At 43.4% G+C, this 21,239-nt stretch overlaps 1 protein-coding gene across 1 annotated transcript in view; it reads left to right on the forward strand.

Moving 5' to 3' along the window:
• LOC138295451 (uncharacterized) overlaps positions 1-21,239 on the forward strand; it is a 285,396-nt gene that overhangs the window by 231,349 nt on the left and 32,808 nt on the right. The window lies entirely within an intron of this gene.

Below are 21,239 nucleotides of genomic sequence, written 5' to 3' on the forward strand. Positions count from 1 at the left end.
CCGAGGCGTTTCCCAAACAGTACATCCAGCTCATAACAAGACAATGATGAAGGGGAATGACCCAAAGCCCATTCCCTGTACATTGTAAACATTTGGACAGCTAGAGCTGCCAAGACAAACCTACAAATAGCTTCGCCTCCATCCTAGAAGCCCTGGATTGAACCATTACCCAACCGCGGTAAGGGACCGGTATAGGGTAACCTTCACTGATGACTAACAATAATGGATTCAACATTAACTTCAGAAGCTGCATGACTGCAAAGACACATGTTGACTGTAGGCTGGCGACAGAAAGCAGGCAGTAAACCTTTGGCTTCAGGAAGGCAGGCAGAGGAAGACACAAGAAAACACAACTGTAATCTGAAGTTCTGGTACCAATGGTGACTGTGGAGAGAGAGAGGTCCACTCCCCCTGCAACGGGAACTCCATGCCGGAAGGTGAGCTCCTACGCACGTCTGTGGCCTCTGTTTACAGAGTCAAGATATCAAGTGTGATTTTTTTTTTTTTAAAGTTTGCTTGCTGTGTACCACGGCACTGAGAACCACAATTAGGAAATAGAATATCATGTTTCAAGATGAGGGTTAAATTATTCTGTAGCAAGGTCGCAAACCACCAGTGAAGGCCGCAGCTAGGAACAGGAAGTGACATCAGAAATACAGTTGGTGCTGGCAACTTATCAAGGCCACAGAGGAGTTCAGTTCAGCTGAGGTGAATCTGAGAAAAAAATAGATTGTGCAAGTAAGTTACAAAGGCCGGACAAGGAACAGCACAGAATAAGGTTTAAGGTTGAGCTCGAAAGCCACTGGTGTCAGACATCGAAGAAGGAAAGACCATGAGTGAACACGCCTTGCAATGCTAGTAGGTCTGCCGGCATATAATTGAAAGTGTCTCTTCAATCATTGATGAGTTTAGGCAGTCATCATACGTGCAGTCTGTCAGTGACCCTTCACTCATTGTAGGAGGCTGGCCTGGTTTGTAGTGGGTACCAAGGGGTACTTACACTCTGCACCAGGTCCAGGTATCCCTTATTAGTGTAGAAGAGGTGTCTAGCAGCTTAGGCTGATAGAAAAGGTAGCTTAGCAGAGCAGCTTAGGCTAAACTAGGAGACGTGTGAAGCTCCTACTATACCACTGGTGTCATATGCACAATATCATAAGAAAACACAATACAGAGATATACTAAAAATAAAGGTACTTTATTTTTATGACAATACGCCAAAAGTATCTCAGTGAGTACCCTCAGTATGAGGATAGCAAATATACACAAGATATATGTACACAAGACCAAAATTATGCAGTAATAGCAATAGAAAACAGTGCAAGCAATGTACAGTCACAATAGATTGCAATGGGAGCACATAGGTATAGGGGCAACACAAACCATATACTCTAGAAGTGGAATGCGAACCACGAATGGACCCCAAATCTATGTGAGCTGGTAGAGGGTCGCTGGGACTGTAAGAAAACAGTGAGGGTTAGAAAAATAGCCCACCCCAAGACCCTGAAAAGTGGGTGCAAAGTGCACCTAAGTTCCCCAGAGAGCACAGAAGTCGTGATAGGGGAATTCTGCAAGGAAGACCAACACCAGCAATGCAACAATGATGGATTTCCAGACGAGGGTACCTGTGGAACAAGGGGACCAAGTCCAAGAGTCACGATCAAGTCGGGAGTGGGCAGATGCCCAGGAAATGCCAGCTGTGGGTGCAAAGAAGCTGCCACCGGATGGTAGAAGCTGTGGATTCTGCAAGAACGAAGAGGGCTAGAAACTTCCCCTTTGGAGGATGGATGTCCCACGTCGTGAAGAAGCTTGCAGAGGTGTTTCTGTGTAGAAAGACCGCAAACAAGCCTTGCTAGCTGCAAGGGTCGCGGTTAGGGTTTTTGGATGCTGCTGTGGCCCAGGAGGGACCAGGATGTCGCCAATTGCGTGAGGAGACAGAGGGGACGTCCAGCAAGACAAAGAGCCCACTCAGAAGCTAGCAGCACCCGCAGAAGTGCCGGAACAGGCACTACGAAGAATAGTGAACCGGAGCTCACCCGAAGTCACAAAAGAAGGTCCCACGACGCCGGAGGACAACTCAGGAGGTCGTGCACTGCAGGTTAGAGTGTTGGGGACCCAGGCTTGGCTGTGCACAAAGGAAATCCTGGAAGAGTGCACAGGAGCCGGAGCAGCTGCAAATCACGCGGTACCCAGCAATGCAGTATAGCATGGGGAGGCAAGGACTTACCTCCACCAAACTTGGACTGAAGAGTCACTGGACTGTGGGAGTCACTTGGACAGAGTTGCTGAGTTTCAGGGACCACGCTCGTCGTGCTGAGAGGGGACCCAGAGGACCGGTGATGCAGTCTTTTGGTGCCTGCGGTTGCAGGGGGAGGATTCCGTCATCCCACGGGAGATTTCTTCGGAGCTTCTAGTGCAGAGAGGAGGCAGACTACCTCCACAGCATGCACCACCAGGAAAACAGTCGAGAAGGCGGCCGGATCAGCGTTACAAGGTCGCAGTAGTCGTCTTTGCTACTTTGTTGCAGTTTTGCAGGCGTCCAGAGCAGTCAGCAGTCGATTCCTTGGCAGAAGGTGAAGAGAGAGATGCAGAGGAACTCTGATGAGCTCTTGCATTCGTTATCTAAAGAATTCCCCAAAGCAGAGACCCTAAATAGCCAGAAAAGGAGGTTTGGCTACTTAGGAAGGAGGATAGGCTAGCAACACAGGTAAGAGCCTATCAGGAGTCTCTGACGTCACCTGCTGGCCCTGGCCACTCAGAGCAGTCCAGTGTGCCAGCAGCACCTCTGTTTCCAAGATGGCAGAGGTCTGGAGCACACTGGAGGAGCTCTGGACACCTCCCAGGGGAGGTGCAGGTCAGGGGAGTGGTCACTCCCCTTTCCTTTGTCCAGTTTCACGCCAGAGCAGGGCTGGGGGATCCCTGAACCGGTGTAGACTGGCTTATGCAGAGATGGGCACCATCTGTGCCCATCAAAGCATTTCCAGAGGCTGGGGGAGGCTACTCCTCCCCAGCCCTGACACCTTTTTCCAAAGGGAGAGGGTGTAACACCCTCTCTCTGAGGAAGTCCTTTGTTCTGCCTTCCTGGGACAAGCCTGGCTGGACCCCAGGAGGGCAGAAACCTGTCTGAGGGGTTGGCAGCAGCTGCAGTGAAACCCCGGGAAAGGTAGTTTGGCAGTACCCGGGTCTGAGCTAGAGACTCAGGGGATCATGGAATTGTCTCCCCAATGCCAGAATGGCATTGGGGTGACAATTCCATGATCTTAGACATGTTACATGGCCATGTTCGGAGTTACTATTGTGACGCTATACATATGTCGTGACATATGTATAGTGCACGCGTGTAATGGTGTCCCCGCACTCACAAAGTCCGGGGAATTTGCCCTGAACAATGTGGGAGCACCTTGGCTAGTGCCAGGGTGCCCACACACTAAGTAACTTAGCACCCAACCTTTACCAGGTAAAGGTTAGACATATAGGTGACTTATAAGTTACTTAAGTGCAGTGGTAAATGGCTGTGAAATAACGTGGACGTTATTTCACTCAGGCTGCAGTGGAAGGCCTGTGAAAGAATTGTCAGAGCTCCCTATGGGTGGCACAAGAAATGCTGCAGCCCATACGGATCTCCTGGAACCCCAATACCCTGGGTACCTCAGTACCATATACTAGGGAATTATAAGGGTGTTCCAGTATGCCAATGTCAATTGGTGAAATTGGTCACTAGCCTGTTAGTGACAATTTGGAAAGAAATGAGAGAGCATAACCACTGAGGTTCTGGATAGCAGAGCCTCAGTGAGACAGTTAGTCATCACACAGGTAACACATACAGGGCACACTTATGAGCACTGGGGCCCTGGTTGGCAGGGTCCCAGTGACACATACAACTAAAACAACATATATACAGTGAAATATGGGGGTAACATGCCAGGCAAGATGGTACTTTCCTACACTCATGCATCCATTCATCCACTCAATGATTTATTCATGCTTTCACCCAACTACCCATCCACAATGAAACAGACACACAAACTCAACAAGCATATGGAAGTAAAATGATAAGAACAAAAGAAGAAAAAATAAAACCTTGTGCAGCCTAAAACTTGGAGGGCATATGTTAGCAATACAACAATAAAATTGAATATAGCCCCAGGCATCCGTTTTGCACTTAGTGTATCGTTGTTTTAAAGTTCCAGCATAGCTGCGATGTTTACAAGCGACGTGTTGGCCATCTTGAAGCGGTAAAATAATGATGAGCTGTGCAAATACCATTCCAAGATGGCCATCCAGTTAGATATAATGACTGCACAGAGTACAACCAATTAAATGAGAGGCCTATTAGGACTATCTCGGCTGCAAAATGCTCTAAAAATGGAAAAGGAAAGAAATGAGAGAGTACCTATAAAAGCAAAAAATATAAAACATAAAGAATTGGTCACCAGCGCAAACAGTGAATCACTCTCATTTTCACGTGGATGTGCACATGTGATCAGTCAAAATGCCATCACCAGGCAATAACTTAAGTAAAAGAAATGGGGTAACCATTTTCCCCATGCAGTATGCAATGACCTCCTAAGAGGGGGTAGCAGAGATTATCACAGTGCAAATATTCTACCCGCAGGGTTGACAAAGGAAGTAATCAACAGCAAAATCGTTGCTTGCTACAGTAATCAGTGCAATTCCACATAACAAAACATGTTTACAGGCATTATCACAGTATAATATCAACCCACCCTTTAAAGCCTTTTGCGTTAAACACATGATTTTCACAACAGAGGCCTCCAGTATTTCACATAAGCTGCCAACCGTCAGGCACACAGTCCTAAATTACAAATTTAGACAAAATTACAGTGTGCAAAACAATAGGACCTTTGCAGAGACATTTTTTATCAATGATTATCACATTGCTTATCTTCAACTCCAAGTGTTTTAGAAGGGTAACCAACCCCAGATCCATTGCCTCTTATGATCATCTTTGATATTCTATGTAACAAAATCCTACAGCCTTCAGTCCAGTGAAAAACACCCACCCTAAATGCCCATTGGCTTGAATAAATGTATTTCACAATAAACAGGCCAGGCCTACTGCCTATATCATGGCTATTTATAATAAACATATCATTTTTCTTAAAGAATTAATCAGGCTTATAGCCATTAGCCTTGGCTTGTCACCATGCCCAACTCAGACCTACTGAATTCTCCATAAGTTTTCCCATCAGCAATGCTCAGGCATACAGTTTGAAATGTATAAACATACACAAAAATACAGTTGGAAAAAAAAATCCTTCCCTTTTAAGATATTTAAAGATTATCCAAGTGCAAATCATCTCTTCGCAGATTCTGACAGGAGTGGAAACCCACAGCAAAACTTTTGCCTATTACAGTAATCTATGAGAATCTTTGTATCTGAATAACTATCTAGAGGATATAGCAAAGTTTAATAACAATCCACCCTATAGGGGCTATTGGTTTATTCACTATTTGTTTTAACATATGATTTTCACAATAAATAATTCAGACATACTACACTAGTCATAAAGTTTCATAATAAAAAGATTAGACCTATGGCCTCTGACACAATAAACAACTTCATCTATGGCCATTATCAGTGGATTGTCACCATAAACAACTCAGGCCTACTGTGTTCTGCGTCAGTTTTCCAAAAAGGTAACTATTACTATACAGTCATAAAATTACAAATATGGCAAAATTTGCCTTCAAAATCATATTAGCTTAACATATGATTATCACAATAAATATGTGAGGCCCATTGTCTTTGCTGTAACTTCTCATAATTAAAAATAAATCAGACCTACAGCCTGATCAGTGGCTTGTCACCATAACCAACTCAATCCTGCCGTATTCAGCATCACATTTCCCACAAGGCAAAAAGTATAATACAAGCACTCTCTTTCAGCAGAACCACAAAACTTTTGCCTAATCAAAATCTGTGCTCAAGAAATCAATATTTGGGTGACGCCAAAGCCTCTCAATCAATGTTGCTACTTAAATGTCTTCTTTGTTTGATCATGCAAGGTCTGATGACAGCTGCACTCTCAAGTCAGATCTAAAAACTACGGAAATGTATCTGAAAATCCAAATAGTCAATTGGTCATTGGTTTAGGTTGCTTGGAATTAGGTCTCTCATTGCACAGAAGTGTTCATTTTGGTGAGATACACTGTTATACCCTGGCAGATAGCTTACCGGGTTTATCATTCCATGCAAACACCTGTGTATCATAGGAAACCTTTGGATCCAGGCATGGCCATTTCAGCTTTTCATCTTTTGGAGGGCTAGAAAATTAGTGAGATTTCAATGTGTAATGATGAAGTCTGGTTGTTAAAGCTTTTACAGGAAATTCACTTTATGTTCTATTAACATTACATCAATGTGATCACTTGTATTAACAGGTAAGAGTTTACTTAAAACATGCACACTTAATAAGCATATTTAATCAGAGTAATCATATGTATCCGAAATTAAATAGTAGTCTGCTGCATACAGGGGGTCCGGTAATTGTTCTCAAAGGTTCCAGGGGCATAGAATGTGTTTAAAGTCCATCTTTTGCCCCTGTATGAATGTAATTATGATAGCCCAGGTAATTGGTCCTTGTAGGGTTTTACATGATAATGGGCTTGGTTTAGTATATGGCTTTATTTATTCTGTCTGTGAGGGTGGCGGAGACATTTCATCCACCACCCAGAGGGACAGTGGACAGCCATATTTAGAGATCACTCCTTGCTCAGCAGTGATATCTGTACATTCAGGGGGATGGGTTTGATGATTAGCCAATGTTGGTTTTGACTCCTGTCCACCAAACTTTTTGCTTATCAAAAGCAAACTCTGAAAGTGTGAGTTTGTTTTGAAAACAAATAACTAATGATCCACACAACCAGGGTGTTTTGTCCCCTTGGTGTTGGGGGTCATTATTTTAATTATTCTGTTTGTCACCACTAGGTTTTTACTGGCATTGACAGATAGAAAAAAGGACAATAGGCAATCTGCCTCAAATAGGTGGGCGGTGTCATGTTTTTACTTCGAAGGCCAGCACTCCAGCAGACCATTTGAGTAATCCCTCTTTGACTGAGCTAGTGGGGACACTGACGTCAGAAAGCCGATAATCTACCCAGCTTACTAAAGGGCAGGCAAGCAAAGAGTTTGGCATACAGGGAACTCTGTCATGTTTGTGAGTAAGTGCCCTGAGTGCTAAATTCTAAATCAGCTCTCTGAAAGATGTAGGGGTCTTTGCTTTTTTAGTAGGAAAAGGAAATTCCAGAGGTGAGCTGCTGAGATAAAAGAGGACTGCTGTAAGTAGATTTGTTACACTTTGGGATGCTCAGAAGGTCCAACGATGAATGGGCAACCATGCAAGCATGCTTTGTACGTGCCTGGGTGCTGTTGGCCTCCACGACTCCAAGAGCAAGGAATGGTCAGACAAGGATTTAGATCAGACAACTATATCAATGTTAGTCAAGTTACAAGTGAAAAATGAGTGTCCCACTCATTGGGCAGGGCTCGTGCTCAGCTGAGTGAACCCTGGTTGCTTAAAGAATACCACTAATTCAGAGCCTCTTTTTCTCCTTGGAATAGCCCCACACAGGTTGACATGCACTTTTACTGAGATCTTGTCTGACGAAGATTGTGTTGACAGTGCCATGTTGGTGAATTAACTAAGGATGAAGGTTCTAGGTGCCCTAGTTTATTGTACACTACAACTGTGAGGATTTCCAAGTTTGGGGCCACGGAGTAAAGAGCTGCTTGGTTCTCAAAGCTGTAACTTGGACAAGATTATTGGTTCCAAATTGGATCAGTGCAATTTCATTGGTGGTGTTGTAGTTTCTTATGTTTGTGGTTATTCTGTGGGTGGGCAGAAACAGGTCATTGGGGAGGGAGACACCATGGATTGAGAGCCAGGTTCTGTCGCACCGAGTGTGCAGTAGCTCTCCTCTCTTATCATGCCATAGATTTTGGGGGGGTTTTAGGGTCCTAAATATACACTTATGAGCCAGACTTTCATGGTTTACTATTGGAAGTTAACTGCCCACAATATGATATTAGTTTATGTTTGGTTTACTAGTAGCATTCTTTCCCCTGATCTGCAACTCAAGCAGGTGTTTCGGAGTCTGATGCATATGACTATGGTGTTTATGCGATTTCCTGGGGACTTGAAATTATATTTTACATAGATGTGGGTAGTGCCGGTACGTTTGTAGTCTCTGACTGGCTTGGCAACCTGGGTACAAAGAGGTCTGTTTGAAATGTGGGGACCTTTCCCTGATGGATGGGACCTCTTGTGCGTCTCGGGCCAACAAGTATGGCTTGAGGTTTAAGTCTCCTTAATGCGGTCTTAAGTGTTAACATTCAAGTTGAAGTTATCAAGATGACTTTGGACATCTTCAACCATTGCTGTGGCTGTTTCATAAGGCTTTTTGTAAGATATCCGTTGTGTGACCCCCTCCCTGACACCAGCCCTTGAAGAATTCTATCTCTGGCTCTGATATTGAGGTCTTAGATGGTCCTCTGAAATGGGTGGATGTTGGTGGTGTGGATAAATAGATGAAACTTTATTTTTCAGTTTGGTTATCAAGTGCATGGCCTACAACTGGGATTCCATTATTGCTTGTGCATGTGTCATTATTCATGATACTGTCATAGGGGTAGGGAACTATGCAAGTCTTTACCGACCAGTTCAGGTCATGTAAGAAGAATGCCTGCGCATGTGCCCATAGATGTATCAACATTGAACTATTGTTTGCTTTTATTTTCCTAACGCTGTCACGAACAATTAGAAAGATAAGCCTTTGTGATAAATTAATGGGTTATTGATCTACTGTTGAATTCTGTAAGATTAATAAAATGAAAATATTTGAGTTAGATGATACTGATGTACATCATTTACAGAGTTGAGCAGCTGGATAAGTGTGGTAGCAGGTCCTGGGCAAAAAAAAGTTATTTTTGACAATTTGATGTTTTACCGGGCTGCAGAAAGACGTATGGAAATGGATATACCTATTTCTTAATTTGTGCAGGTGGTTGGCACTCTCAGCAATTTTTTAGGAAGGGGACTTATTTTCCATTATCAGTCTTTAACTGGGAGCAAGAGAGAGAAAAGCAGAAAGGGGATCCATGATAAGGTAGAGAATGATAGGAAAACAGTGACAAAGAGAGAAAGCAGGGGTGGAAAAGAACCTGAAGGTGGTGGAAGGAAGAGGAATGAGGTGGAATCAAACAATGAAGCCTTGGGAATTGACAGCTTCTGCGTTTTGCAGCAGTGGTGGTGGGTTTCTAAAAGAACTTTGTGCCTCTGCAAGTCATTTTTGTTACTAATTAAGCATTGGAAATAGCAGTATCATGCATGATGAACACTGAAACTTTAACATGACTTTTATGTATAATGGAACTAAAGAGTCCCCTGGCAAACCCACGATGGGAAGTGCATACTACTTTTCGAGTTGGGATTTGGTCACTATACTTTTATTTATATTTTTGGAAACTTGTAAGGTGCAGTGCATCAACGGAGTCTCAAGGCGCTGTTGCTGATTAACTGGAGAGTAACTTGAGGTAATAATATCAGTGCAAGAAATAATGCATTTGTTTGTGATGTATTATCATCTGTAGTTTCTACCCTGTTACTGTATTTTCGTGATGTAACTAGGAATGTGCAAAGTATTTTTCCCCCAGTGAAGCGTTCATGTGTTTCTACGGAGTATATCATATAAAGAACCATTTTATCACTATTAAATTAGGATATATTTCAGATAAATTGACACAAAAGTACAATTTGCACGTTAGTGGCAAAGCCAAAAAGGATGTGTATGACAGATAATTCCCTTCAAAATCGCCATAATCATGCGTGAGTGGCCACAAAGTGAAAAACTTTTCAATCTTCACGAAGTTATGTTGTATATAGAACCATCACTAGGGTTGCGAAAACAAAATCAAAAATGTGCATCCTGTAAACGTAACTGTATGAGAAATTGGGTTCTTAATTAAGGAGTGGGTTACATACCAACTTGAGAAACGCAATATGTTTAGGCCACAACTCACTTTTAAGTGGATCTCTGCATAACCCTTTGTAGCAGTGGCACAAGCATCATGCAGTCCCCCAGAAAAATGCGTGCCACGAGCAAAATGCAAAATGAGTGCTAATTTCAAGTGGTACCAATCAACACAACATAATAGAATTCACAGACGAATTTAGGAAAAACAAATACAATTTAATAATCAAAAAGACACACAAATTTGCATGATTGGATAAGAAGGTCTAGAGATATGGATATTGGGTTTTTACGTTTTAAGGTAAAAAATTACTTTTCTGCTTCTCAAAATTCTTCAGCGAGGCACGGCAGAATGCTAAAGCCAACAACAATCCCTTAAAGTTGGAGACATCATTGAGCTCCTTCTAAAGCCTTGGTTATGACATCAAAAGCTCCCAGTGGGACAAAGCAGGATTTCATAGTTGATGAGGTTGCCTCGCTTCCGTGGTAACTTTGCTACTCAAGAGTTTCCTAGGTTTTAACTCCGAGCTTAGTGAACTTTTTTTGTTGTCTGAAATGTCGAGCAGGGCAAAGAACACTTTATTTAGACAGGCTCCAAGAGGCCAGATAGCATCACCGCAAGTGCCTACCGAACCCTTTACCTTTACAGGAAAAAGCGGTTAGTGGGGCAAACCTGGAAATCTTGCTCAATGATGAACCCTCCCTGCAGTAAACATCTGGTCCTGGTCCACTGGAGATTGAAAAATGACAAAGTCCCAGTGATGCTGAGGAAGTCATTCAGTTTAGCCTAGAATCCTCAGGTCCGTAAGGCAGGTTTATTGGCCCTCGCAGAAGGTATTAAAATGTCCGAAAACATCCAAAATTACACATTATTGTGCGAAATGGTGGTGTGGCATTATGCACTATTTTTGGCTCACAGTGCATCCTTGTGTCTATTTTTGGAGTGAGGACACCTTTCGCAATAGCATAACATTGCACAATTGTGCATGACACAGACAGATGCTAGCATTTGTTTCGGATGCATTCCTCCTATGTTCCCACAATATAATTTTTACTCAAACGAAGTCCCAGTTAAACAACATGGTATAATGGCATAATCTTAGGCATCTTCTGTGATAATGCTAATGTGGAATTCGAGAAATTATGTGAGATTAAACTGGTATAATCAAAATGTCACCCAGGCCTCCGGCATCTCGCGTAACAAATTGAATGCAAGATGACAGAAATTACACGAGATTAAGCTGGGGTAAGCAGAATTTCACCTGGAGTTAGCTTCTAGGCACCAGGTCTGATACCAATGAACAACTGGATCTTCTTCAAAGCAAGGAACCCATCAGCCTTTTGTGTCCCTGCTGCAGTAACAGGAAGCCAACTAATTGACCCTTGGAGAGGAGATCCAGCCCCAGGATGCTAGCAGGAGTCATGAGCCCCTTCAGTCTTCTTTCCCCAGCAGTTAAGGAGAATCTTCTTCTTCCAGATGTTCTTCCAAGTCCAGTAATCTTCATTTGCATGTGGCAGTGAGGTGCCATTCTTATGCTGTGAGATAGCCATTGATTAAAGATTTCCCTAGATCAAATTCTAGCAATGTCCTCCTTGAAACTCAACTTCTTCTATCAGCACTTCCTATGTCCTTTTAGTCCACGCCTTCTCTGAGCCCTTCATTCAGGAGGGCCAAAAGCAAATGTCCTCTTTCATCAGCCTGGTATTTCCTTTCAGAAACACACCTAATGAAATGATGAAAGCTCCCATCGCCCTCATCTTGTGATGGGCATAGCTGGGAATTAATAGTTTCTCTTCCTAAGACCCAGGTTTGGGATCTCCTCTTCAAAGTAAGGACTACTGTGGCAGTCCTCTGTGTTGCCATCCTTTTCTGCCCCAAACATATGGCTCAACCCTGCTAGGTTTCCACTGACTACAGCACTTCATCCTACCTGCCCTCAGATGAATCTACATTGCCCACTCTGAGGCCATCATTCACACCTCCTCTCGGATGAAAAATACAGTCACAACAGAACAGCAGCCAAGCCGACTAGCTGTAATTACAGTTTGCTCTTAGGAAGGAAAAATATGCTTTTTAAAGGTTACCTTTCGGCTACATTGACCAAAAATCGACTCAAGCTATTGAATTTAATTTGCCTCGTTTTATCAGTTGTAAAAACTTGGTTTTATTCACAGTCAGGACTGTACATGTAAAACATGGTTTGCCCTATAGAGTGAGACACAGCTTTTGACACCTTTTCACCGTGGGGACATACTTTTCTTTACACTATAGTATGCTTCACATTTATACAGTAAGCACCAACCTCTGTAGGCCTGCAGGGCACACATAAAGGTTACTTGGCCAATGTACAAAAGTAGGTTTCCTAAATATCAAATCACTTTTCCTTGCTGTGTGCCACTACAGTGGTTTTAAAGTACAGCTCAGCCAGAGCACAATGGTGTCTCTGGATCCATATCCGTTAATCATAAATGTGGGAGATGTAAACACACATTGCAGCCCACATATGACATTTAACTTTCATGCTATTTGTGCAATTCTAGTGCAAGCGTCCCTTAGCTTTACTGGAAAGTTATGTAATCCAAAATTGGGTGTAAAAAGTTCCTACAGTACACGGTACACAGTACACCTCAACAGACAAAGCGCATCCACTTTGTCACTGAGTAAGAGTTCTGAAAAGGGAAAAATAAGTGGAGACTACCCAGAAAAATGGAAATTGCTACAACCTGTACTACTGTGTTTGGGTGACGTGGTATTACCATATTACTTAGCATATGGGATGTGGTAAAAATGTATAGTGGTAAGGAGATCAGTAACCTGCAGCCCATGTACCTCCAGGGACCATGACACCTACTGGGGTCCACAACTGTGTACAAAATAAAGTAATATTAGAAGATTAATAGTGCACATATTCATACAGATGTCAGACCATCCAAAACACCCCTGCCAGACCTGCCCTCCACCTCCTGTGCTGATCCCGCACCACTTCTCAGAGAGCTCCACTGGTCCCCATCCAGAAGCTCTGCCAGTTCAAACTTCTGACACATGCATTCAATACACACAACATGGGACCTGCATACCTCAATCACCAACTTCACTACCACCAACCCACCAGACCGCTTTGCTCAGCATCACTGTCACTCGCGCACACCCCGCATTTACAGAAGCAGAGTGGCAGGTGACTCATTCTCCTACCAACCCGCTAAATCCTGGAACGACCTCCCCCAACACATTAGAACCTCCTCCTCACTTCTTGAACTACGCAAGAAGCTGAACACCTGGCTTTTCAATTAGTCTTCTTGCAAGCGCATCAAGACTGCCTGTAATAAGGCCCAGCCTCACCACACGCCTACTCAGCGCCTGGATACCCTCACGGCTGCCAGACTGCTCTCTACAAATACACCTTACATTACACAAAAAAGTCAAATGTCATTTTTTTTTATGTTCTATAAATTTGATGGAATTCAAAACTGCCGGCTAAAAATGAAGGTGGTATCCTTAGCTTAATTTGTGGGAGCAGTGCATGGAATATAGTATGGACAATTGGCGGCCTCAGTGGCAGCAGTGCACGCGCTGCACCAAAAGAGAGCATGCATTTTAGAGCACAAAAGGAAAAAGTGAAATGCTAGATTTTAACATAATGTTTCATCTTTTAAGAATAAAGCCACATTTTTAAAGCTCCAACTTTCTCCTTAAAATTACAATTTTTATCTTTGTATTTTTGGGAGGAATCAAATAAAATATTTCATCATTTGTTTGATCTATGCTAGTATCTGTATTTTTGTATATTTTGCTTTAGGTTCAAATAGTAGAAACCTCCCTGGCTTCCAGTAGTGATTTAGCGAGGGCCCCTAGAAGTTTGCTGATTTACATAGTAAAAATCTCCAAGACTGTAGCACTGTAAATGACAGCAAATTACTTATATTTCTAGAGAGTTCACGATTAATTTGGTCGCTTTCACACACTACAAAGTTATAATTTCAAAACTGCTGAAAGCACATGCTTTGTAAGGCAGACATACTTAATATGTTACTCTAGATGGGTGTTACTACCGGAAGAGGAAACATACTTAGTCCTAGAAAGCCTGTTGATTGTTGCCGAGGCCATGACAGAAAGAAAAGAAAGTTGAAGGAAATAAAGGTATATTATTAGATCGTGAATAGAAGACTCAGAGGAACCATGGGCCAGATGTATGTCCATTTCATTTTGCGAGTCAAGTAGAGACTTTCAAAATAAAAAGGTACAAATGTGTCTCAGACACATTTAGCGATTCCCAATGGGGTTGCAAAGACCTACCTCATCAATACTCATGAGGTAGGTCACAATTTACGACCCCATTGGGAATGGCTGCGCTCACAGAGATGGTGGCCTGCTGGAAACAGCAGACCACCATGTCTGTGACTGCTTTTTAAATAAAGCATTTTTTATAAATGCAGCCCATTTTCCTTAAAGGAAAACGGGATGCATTTCAATGAAAAAAATGAAAAGTTTTCTTCTCATTTTTTCAGAGTAGGCACTGGTCCGTGGAACCACTACCCGCTCTGAAAAAATATTCACGCTTCCATTCGCAAAGTGGAAGGGGTCCTTAGGGACCTCTACCTGTTTGCGAGTTGGTTACCACCAACTTGGTGGTAACTGCGAATGTTTTGCAGCCACATTCACGGTCGCAAAGCATTCCTGCATGCCAGTACGATTTGGTATTAGAAAGGGACGCCGTAAACACGCCCCTTCCTAAAACCGAATCGCAAAAGCAAAATGCAATTCGGTAAACAAGTTACAAAGTTGCAATTTGCTTTGGTTTTTGGAAAAAAACATTTTTCCACTCACAAACGCGGAAAAACGCTACGTTCATCTGGCCCCATATGATCTGGGAATTAAATGATTTTCTTCCGGTGCCACGAACTTACAGTACATATTAGTGAGTGACGTCCCATCACAGTGTCCACAGTAAATAGATCAGTCACAGCCTCCATCTACTTGCTTTGAAAAGCTCAGTTCGGGTTGGCTGGATTTTATTTTCGTCATAAGATAGTGTGGGAGATCCTGGCGCTGACTAAACGTGAGCTTTTGTAACAATAGGAGGCTGCACCTTTCTGGACTGTGAGCCCAACAAGAGTTGCTTCCGGGTCGCGTGAGTGGTTTGCCGGATGTTGTTTTTTTTCAGTTACTCCGGTTCGTTTATTAGCCTGCGGGTGTCTAATAATAATTGTCACTTGATCCGGGCACAGTTTGTGGGTTTCCTCCTTTGGACCAGGTTTCTGGCAGTCTCTCTACATCCTATCTTGGCCAACCCCGCACATGCTTGCAAGGAGCACTGCATCCCCGCTGGCCCTCCCGGAGAGTTGCCGCATGCCCTTGTATACGGGCAAAATCTATTTTGGATAATAAATGTTGGCACCAGAGCCGCGGGCGTTTCATTGCCTTCTTTAAAGCTGTGCAGTCAGCAAAGAGCATCTGTACCCAGGCCAAAAATATCCCTGAACCTTTTCCAAATGGTGCGCTAGTTTACATAGTCATAACTGATGTAGTTAATATAATAGGCGTCTTATTTACTCTACACGGAGAGGCGGAATAGGGCGTTGAACCAAGCTGGTGAAATAAGGCAGTAAAGATGCTACTATTCCACCCTCAGCCTCCAGTCAGTGAGATGTCATAAGCACAAGAACCTACTATTAAAGAGGTGTTTATCTTGTTTTTCACCAGGATTGTTTAGTGCTGTCGTTATTGATTAAACCTACTTTCTACTTTAAGTCGTCTCTCGTGTATCACTTTGCAAAGAGGGACAATTATGTATTTATTTATTTATTTATTTATTTATAGCACCACTTAATCTGCATGGCATCATTGTGCTTTAAAATAACACAGTGAGGGAAACCACAACCAAAGATACTAAAGCAAACAAGGACTACTATCTATACATAAAAATCCCATTATTTAAAGACTTCATAAAGTAAAAAAAAAAAAAAAGCTCATATAAGAAAAGCAATATTCTCGATTGTTTTCCTAAAAAATTATTGACGAATCCTCCAATATCAAGGATATTTGCAGAGAACGTAAAACATCTGAGCCTTACTAGTAAACTACTTTTATAGTTCTACTCAGTACCTAAATGCTTTTTTTTGGCAGCTGGTAACCTCAACTTTGACCTCAACACAATGTTGTGTCGTACAATGAACTGTAAAAAGGTATATAGGAGTGCTTGAGCAGATGGGCTCAATGGAGATAGAACCAATGAAGGAACAACAAAAATCGAGATACTTAATAACCATGGCAACTAGAGTTAGAAATGCTTATTAAAGTTTTATTAAGGCACTGCAAGTTTCTAAGATGCCCGCATCGATAATGTCGTTGTTAAAAACTGAAATATTTTAACACTTTGCCTAAATTTCCCAAAGCCTTTGCGTGAAGTTACCCAATTTTGGTCTTGCGGGGAAAAGAACCTGCACGGAGCAGATGGTGCCACTCGGCCTAGTCTCGCTCCACCTTGCACTGCTCCCGCTGCTGGAAGAGTGGCGCCTCCACCCCATTGACCCAGTAGTGTCGAACAAACAAACCTTTACATGGGGCATGCCAACCGATTAACTAACAAGCTGGCGTTCCAATAATCTACCCCAACATACATAACCTGATAGTGTGGCTTAGTCATCCTAAAAAATTGGGTGGGGTGAACTAGGAACCAGTATAATCCTGCCTCAACTTTAAATAAAAAGAAATTAAATAAGGAATGGGACCAGGACTGGCTCGTGGGTTGTGGAAGGGTAGGGCGGCGCGCGGGGGAGGACTGGGGTAGGGGTAATAAACTTTAAAATAAATGGAATTTTAAAAAACGCCACTTACCTTTTCCACGCAGTCCTGCGCCACGCCCCTCTTCCCTACAGGCTCCCAGCCTGGCCTGCAGCCAATTGGCTGGGAGCCAGGGCACACCCAGGCAGACTGGGAGCCTGTGCAGGCTCTCTGCAGTCCAGCAACTGTGTTGCTGGGCTGCAGATAACACACTGCGCATGTATGTTTGGCCGGCCCGAGATGGCTGGCCAAACATACATGCGCAGTGAGGGGGAGTGCTGAGCACTTCCCCTCAGTACACGTCACACCCTGTGGCCCCGTCCCTTTAAAAGAAAAGGATAATAAACAAAGTGTATTATCCTTTTCTTTTAAAGGATTTGCAGCTGCTGCTGGTGGGTGGGTGGGGGTGATGCTCCTCCACCCTTAAGGAGGACCCGCCATCTGGATGGGGTATTGTTGATGCAATGCTCCTGAATTATCCTGCTGGTACTAGTGAGTGATATCACACCATAGTGTCCACAAGTAAGCAAGAGTTCCTTCTCATGTAGAGTACATGCCTACTGTCCTGTCTCCATGGGCATGTTAAGAGCTGAGACCCAACACTCCTCTGGTTTCTGAACAGCAAAGCGGATCTTCCCTGCATTAATTTAGGCAGTTGTCCAGCATAGCGCTGTGGACGATTCGCCATTGAACTGTATATATACATTTATGTGTGTGTGTGTGTGTGTATATGTCTGTGTATGTATGTATCTGTATATATATATATATATATATATATATATATATATATACACACACACACACACACAAATAAATGTATATATCCAGTTCAGTATGTATGTATGTATATATATATATATATATATATATGTGTGTGTGTGTGTGTACACTGAAAAAAACAAAGGTTACTTGGACATTACAGTTAGCTGAATTTCTATGGTTTTGTACTAGTAAATTCAGAACCTGTTATAATTAGAGTTGTTTCAAGCAACTATAATTTGTGCCCTAAGGTAACTATACCTCATGCCCCTGCCATGCACAGTTTCTTCCTCAGTAATTTGAGTGATAATGTTTCATTTATATTGTTAATGATGCTATAGCAGTTGTTATGAGTGCTGTAATATGTGGAGTAATTAGCAGTGCATGGCCCTATAGCCACCCAATCCTGCGCTGTGCACGGCCTTTGGCTGTGTGCAGCAGGGGTTGGCCACTGGGTCTGGCCTGCGGCCAGTCTCTGCAGCCAACCCCTATAACAACCCAAGCCCACATGCCCCCCCCAGCCCAATCTCCGCCCAGGATCCCCATCCCCTGGGGCCCGCCTAAATATTAAATTTTTTTGGGGGGGTAAAAGGGCTGTGCAGTTCCTGAGGCCGCTCTCCGCTCTGGTAACGCAATCCCCCGGGGCCTGGCCTATACAATTATATATATTTTTTTTCTGAGGAGGAGGTGCCTCATGCCCCCCGTCCAGGCCGATCTTGGCTCCAGTGACCCCAGCGCATGGCCTAATTATATTTTTTTGGAGGGGGGGGCGCACTACCCCCATTCCCAGGTCGATCTCAGCCCCGGGAACCCCATCCCATGGCCTATTTGTTTTTTTGGGGGGGTGGGGGAGGGTCTGCGTGCCTCCTCCCCCCCCCCCCCCTAAGGTCTGCATCTGTGCAGGCAAGGAGACAGAGGAAACCTCTGATCCAATGAAGGGAGAGCTGTTTGACAGCTCTCCCTTCATGGGACTGGAGTGTTTTCTGAGGCCTGGTGGCAGCTTCTAAGCTGCAACCAAGCCACAGCAAACGGCTATGTCCTGGGGGTGGGCACACTGGGACATAGCAGGAACCGGCCCTGTGGGGAGGCGGTCCCCAGGGCCATCAGTGGCTCCATGAGGTGGGCCACATGGCCCCCCTTCAAGGTACATAGCTCAGGGAGGTGGTGGTCCCTGGGGCTGTAGGGGTTCTGAAACCGCCCCCCATCCTATTTTTTACACTTTGTCCAGGGAGCTGGTGGTCCCTGGGGCTCTGTGGGGGGGGGGGGGAGCGGGGGCAGGGGAGGGCATGCGCACCCTACACTCTTCATTAAAGGAACGCCTCAGGGAGGAGGTTGTCCCGGTGCTTTGGGGGTGGATGCTTGGCACCCGCATAGTATTTATGTTGGCCCCAGAGAGGTGATGGCCCTGTGGCTGCGGGAGGGGGCATGCACCCCCAGCATAGATTTAACAATAACCCTGTGGAGGTGGTGGTCCCTGGGGCTGAGATCGGACTCATTTAAAAATAAAAATAAAAATGCCTCCGGGACCTGGCCTACCTGAGGGCTTATTAAAAAAAAAGTGTTGGAGCCTGCAATTTTTTTTTTTCCTTTTTAATTTTTCCTACAAATTTGTGATTACATCGCAAATTCTCAGGAAAAAGTAAAAAAAGCTTTTTTTTCTTCTGGTTGGGTTCCTCTGGGACCCCAGCATCAGAGCTAAGGGGTCAGGGTGACTCTACCCTTTTTTTAATTTTATATATATATATTTTTTTACACTTTTTTAGTGGGACTCGGCTCAAGCCAAGTTCCAAGATGGATGGTTTGAAGTGTTGGCAGCCAATCGGAGCTGTGCATTGCTGTGCACAAGCTCTTAATATTCGCGAAGCCATTGCGGCGAGAGATATTCAAATTTGTTTTCTCTTTAATATCTCAAAAACTACTGAACGGATTTACACCAAATAAGTGGAAGCACAATCTGCCTACCGAAAGCTAGCTTTCTGCCAAATTTGGTGTAATTCTGTCCAATGGTTCAGGTTGTAGTCGTGTCTAAAGGTCCTGTGGGAATGAACATGTGAAATGCAACCCCGCCCCCCTTTCTATTGTCCCCTCCTTGATGGTTCACCCCAAAACTTTCAGTGCACAACAATAATCACCGGGGCACTTTTTTGGGGGGGAAATTTCATGGAGATTCATCAAACGGTGCTAAAGATATAGGCAAGTCAAAAAACACTTTTTCTATGGAAACATGGTCCTAACTATAACTAACTTGTGGCGACTGCCACCTAAGTAATTTTATTTATTTATTTATATATACACACACACATACATACACATACTGTCACACTGTGTGGGAGTTGAAGGCACATGAGTTATTCTTACTCTCACTGGGAGCTGAAACAATCCCGCTGTGACTCTCTTTCATGGAACACCGTTGCATGGACCACAAACTTCATAGGAAATTGTGGAAGCTACCGTGCACCAAATAAAGACTCACTATGCTGAATTCCTATGCAAATTAAACGACAAATGACAAAGGACCATAAACCTCTGATTAAAAATGAATGACAGACAATCCAGACACCATTTTGAGAAGGATACTGTCTCACCAATTGAGGCTACCATGTTTAAATAAGGGATTGCCTATTCATGGCGTTATCAATGAGCATATAAAGATGAAAAGGAAGCTATAGATGGCCATCTTTAAACCCCCAGGATCTGAAGCCTTGTAGTTTTATGTTCACCTATCTTGAGCTAGTGTTCGAGATTATACCACAACGTTACCCTGAGCAACATGTCCCTCCACTGCCCAGCTCTTTGCTCCTAACTTGCTATCCATGCCCCATGTTAACCTCCAGGCAACAGACGGGGAAATTTTTACATGTTATTATAAAAGGAATTTTACCTCATTCAATTTATACTTCAGTTAAGTAAAATCCTTGGTGTGCAAACGTTGCATTTCTACCAGTGGGCAAAGTTGTTAAACCCAAATCACTTTGGCTTGGCATAAAAAATATACCAAGCCTTATATTAAGAGGTAAGATGGTTTATGCATGAATCACTTTTTAGTTCTGATATTAGCGAAGATCTGTTGATGTTACTATAATTATAGGTATAATATTCTTACTTAAGTGAGCTTTCAGCCTGCCCACTTCATCCATCAATCTTTTGTTGTTATTCATATTTTTCTTCTGCCCAATACAACATACGGACGGCATGGGGCAGTGTCTCAGCCTATTTCAGCCACCGGCCAACCTCACTATGAGTATTGGTACTCTGCCCTTTCACACGGACAGCACATCAATACATTAATTGTGAAGGGATTGTATGGCATTGTGAGCTATATGAGAACACAAAAATTGTGTTTACCCAGTTTTTTTTTTTTTTTAATTTATAAGCGTCATAGAGCTTCTGCAACTATAAGGTTTTTGCAACAACCATGACAAAAACAAGCATTGATAAAGCCAAAAAACCAGACAGACACTGCCCCACCCTATATCGGTTTTCTCTAGTGTTTAATCTGTTGACCCAATATGACTAACTAGGCTGTGTTCCAGAAAGAGAAGAATGAAACATTAGGGTGAATGTTGCTGCACAGGAAACTAATCAGGCTACCACTGAAACAAGTGCCAAGCACAAAACTGTAGAGGGCTTTCAGTGCCAACAAATATATCTAAGTAGCGTTTCAGGTATGTGTGCTGGAACATACCGCTAAAGAGGGATAGAGGGGGAA

Source organism: Pleurodeles waltl, chromosome 5 (assembly GCF_031143425.1).
Source record: "Pleurodeles waltl isolate 20211129_DDA chromosome 5, aPleWal1.hap1.20221129, whole genome shotgun sequence".
NCBI lineage: Eukaryota > Metazoa > Chordata > Amphibia > Caudata > Salamandridae > Pleurodeles > Pleurodeles waltl.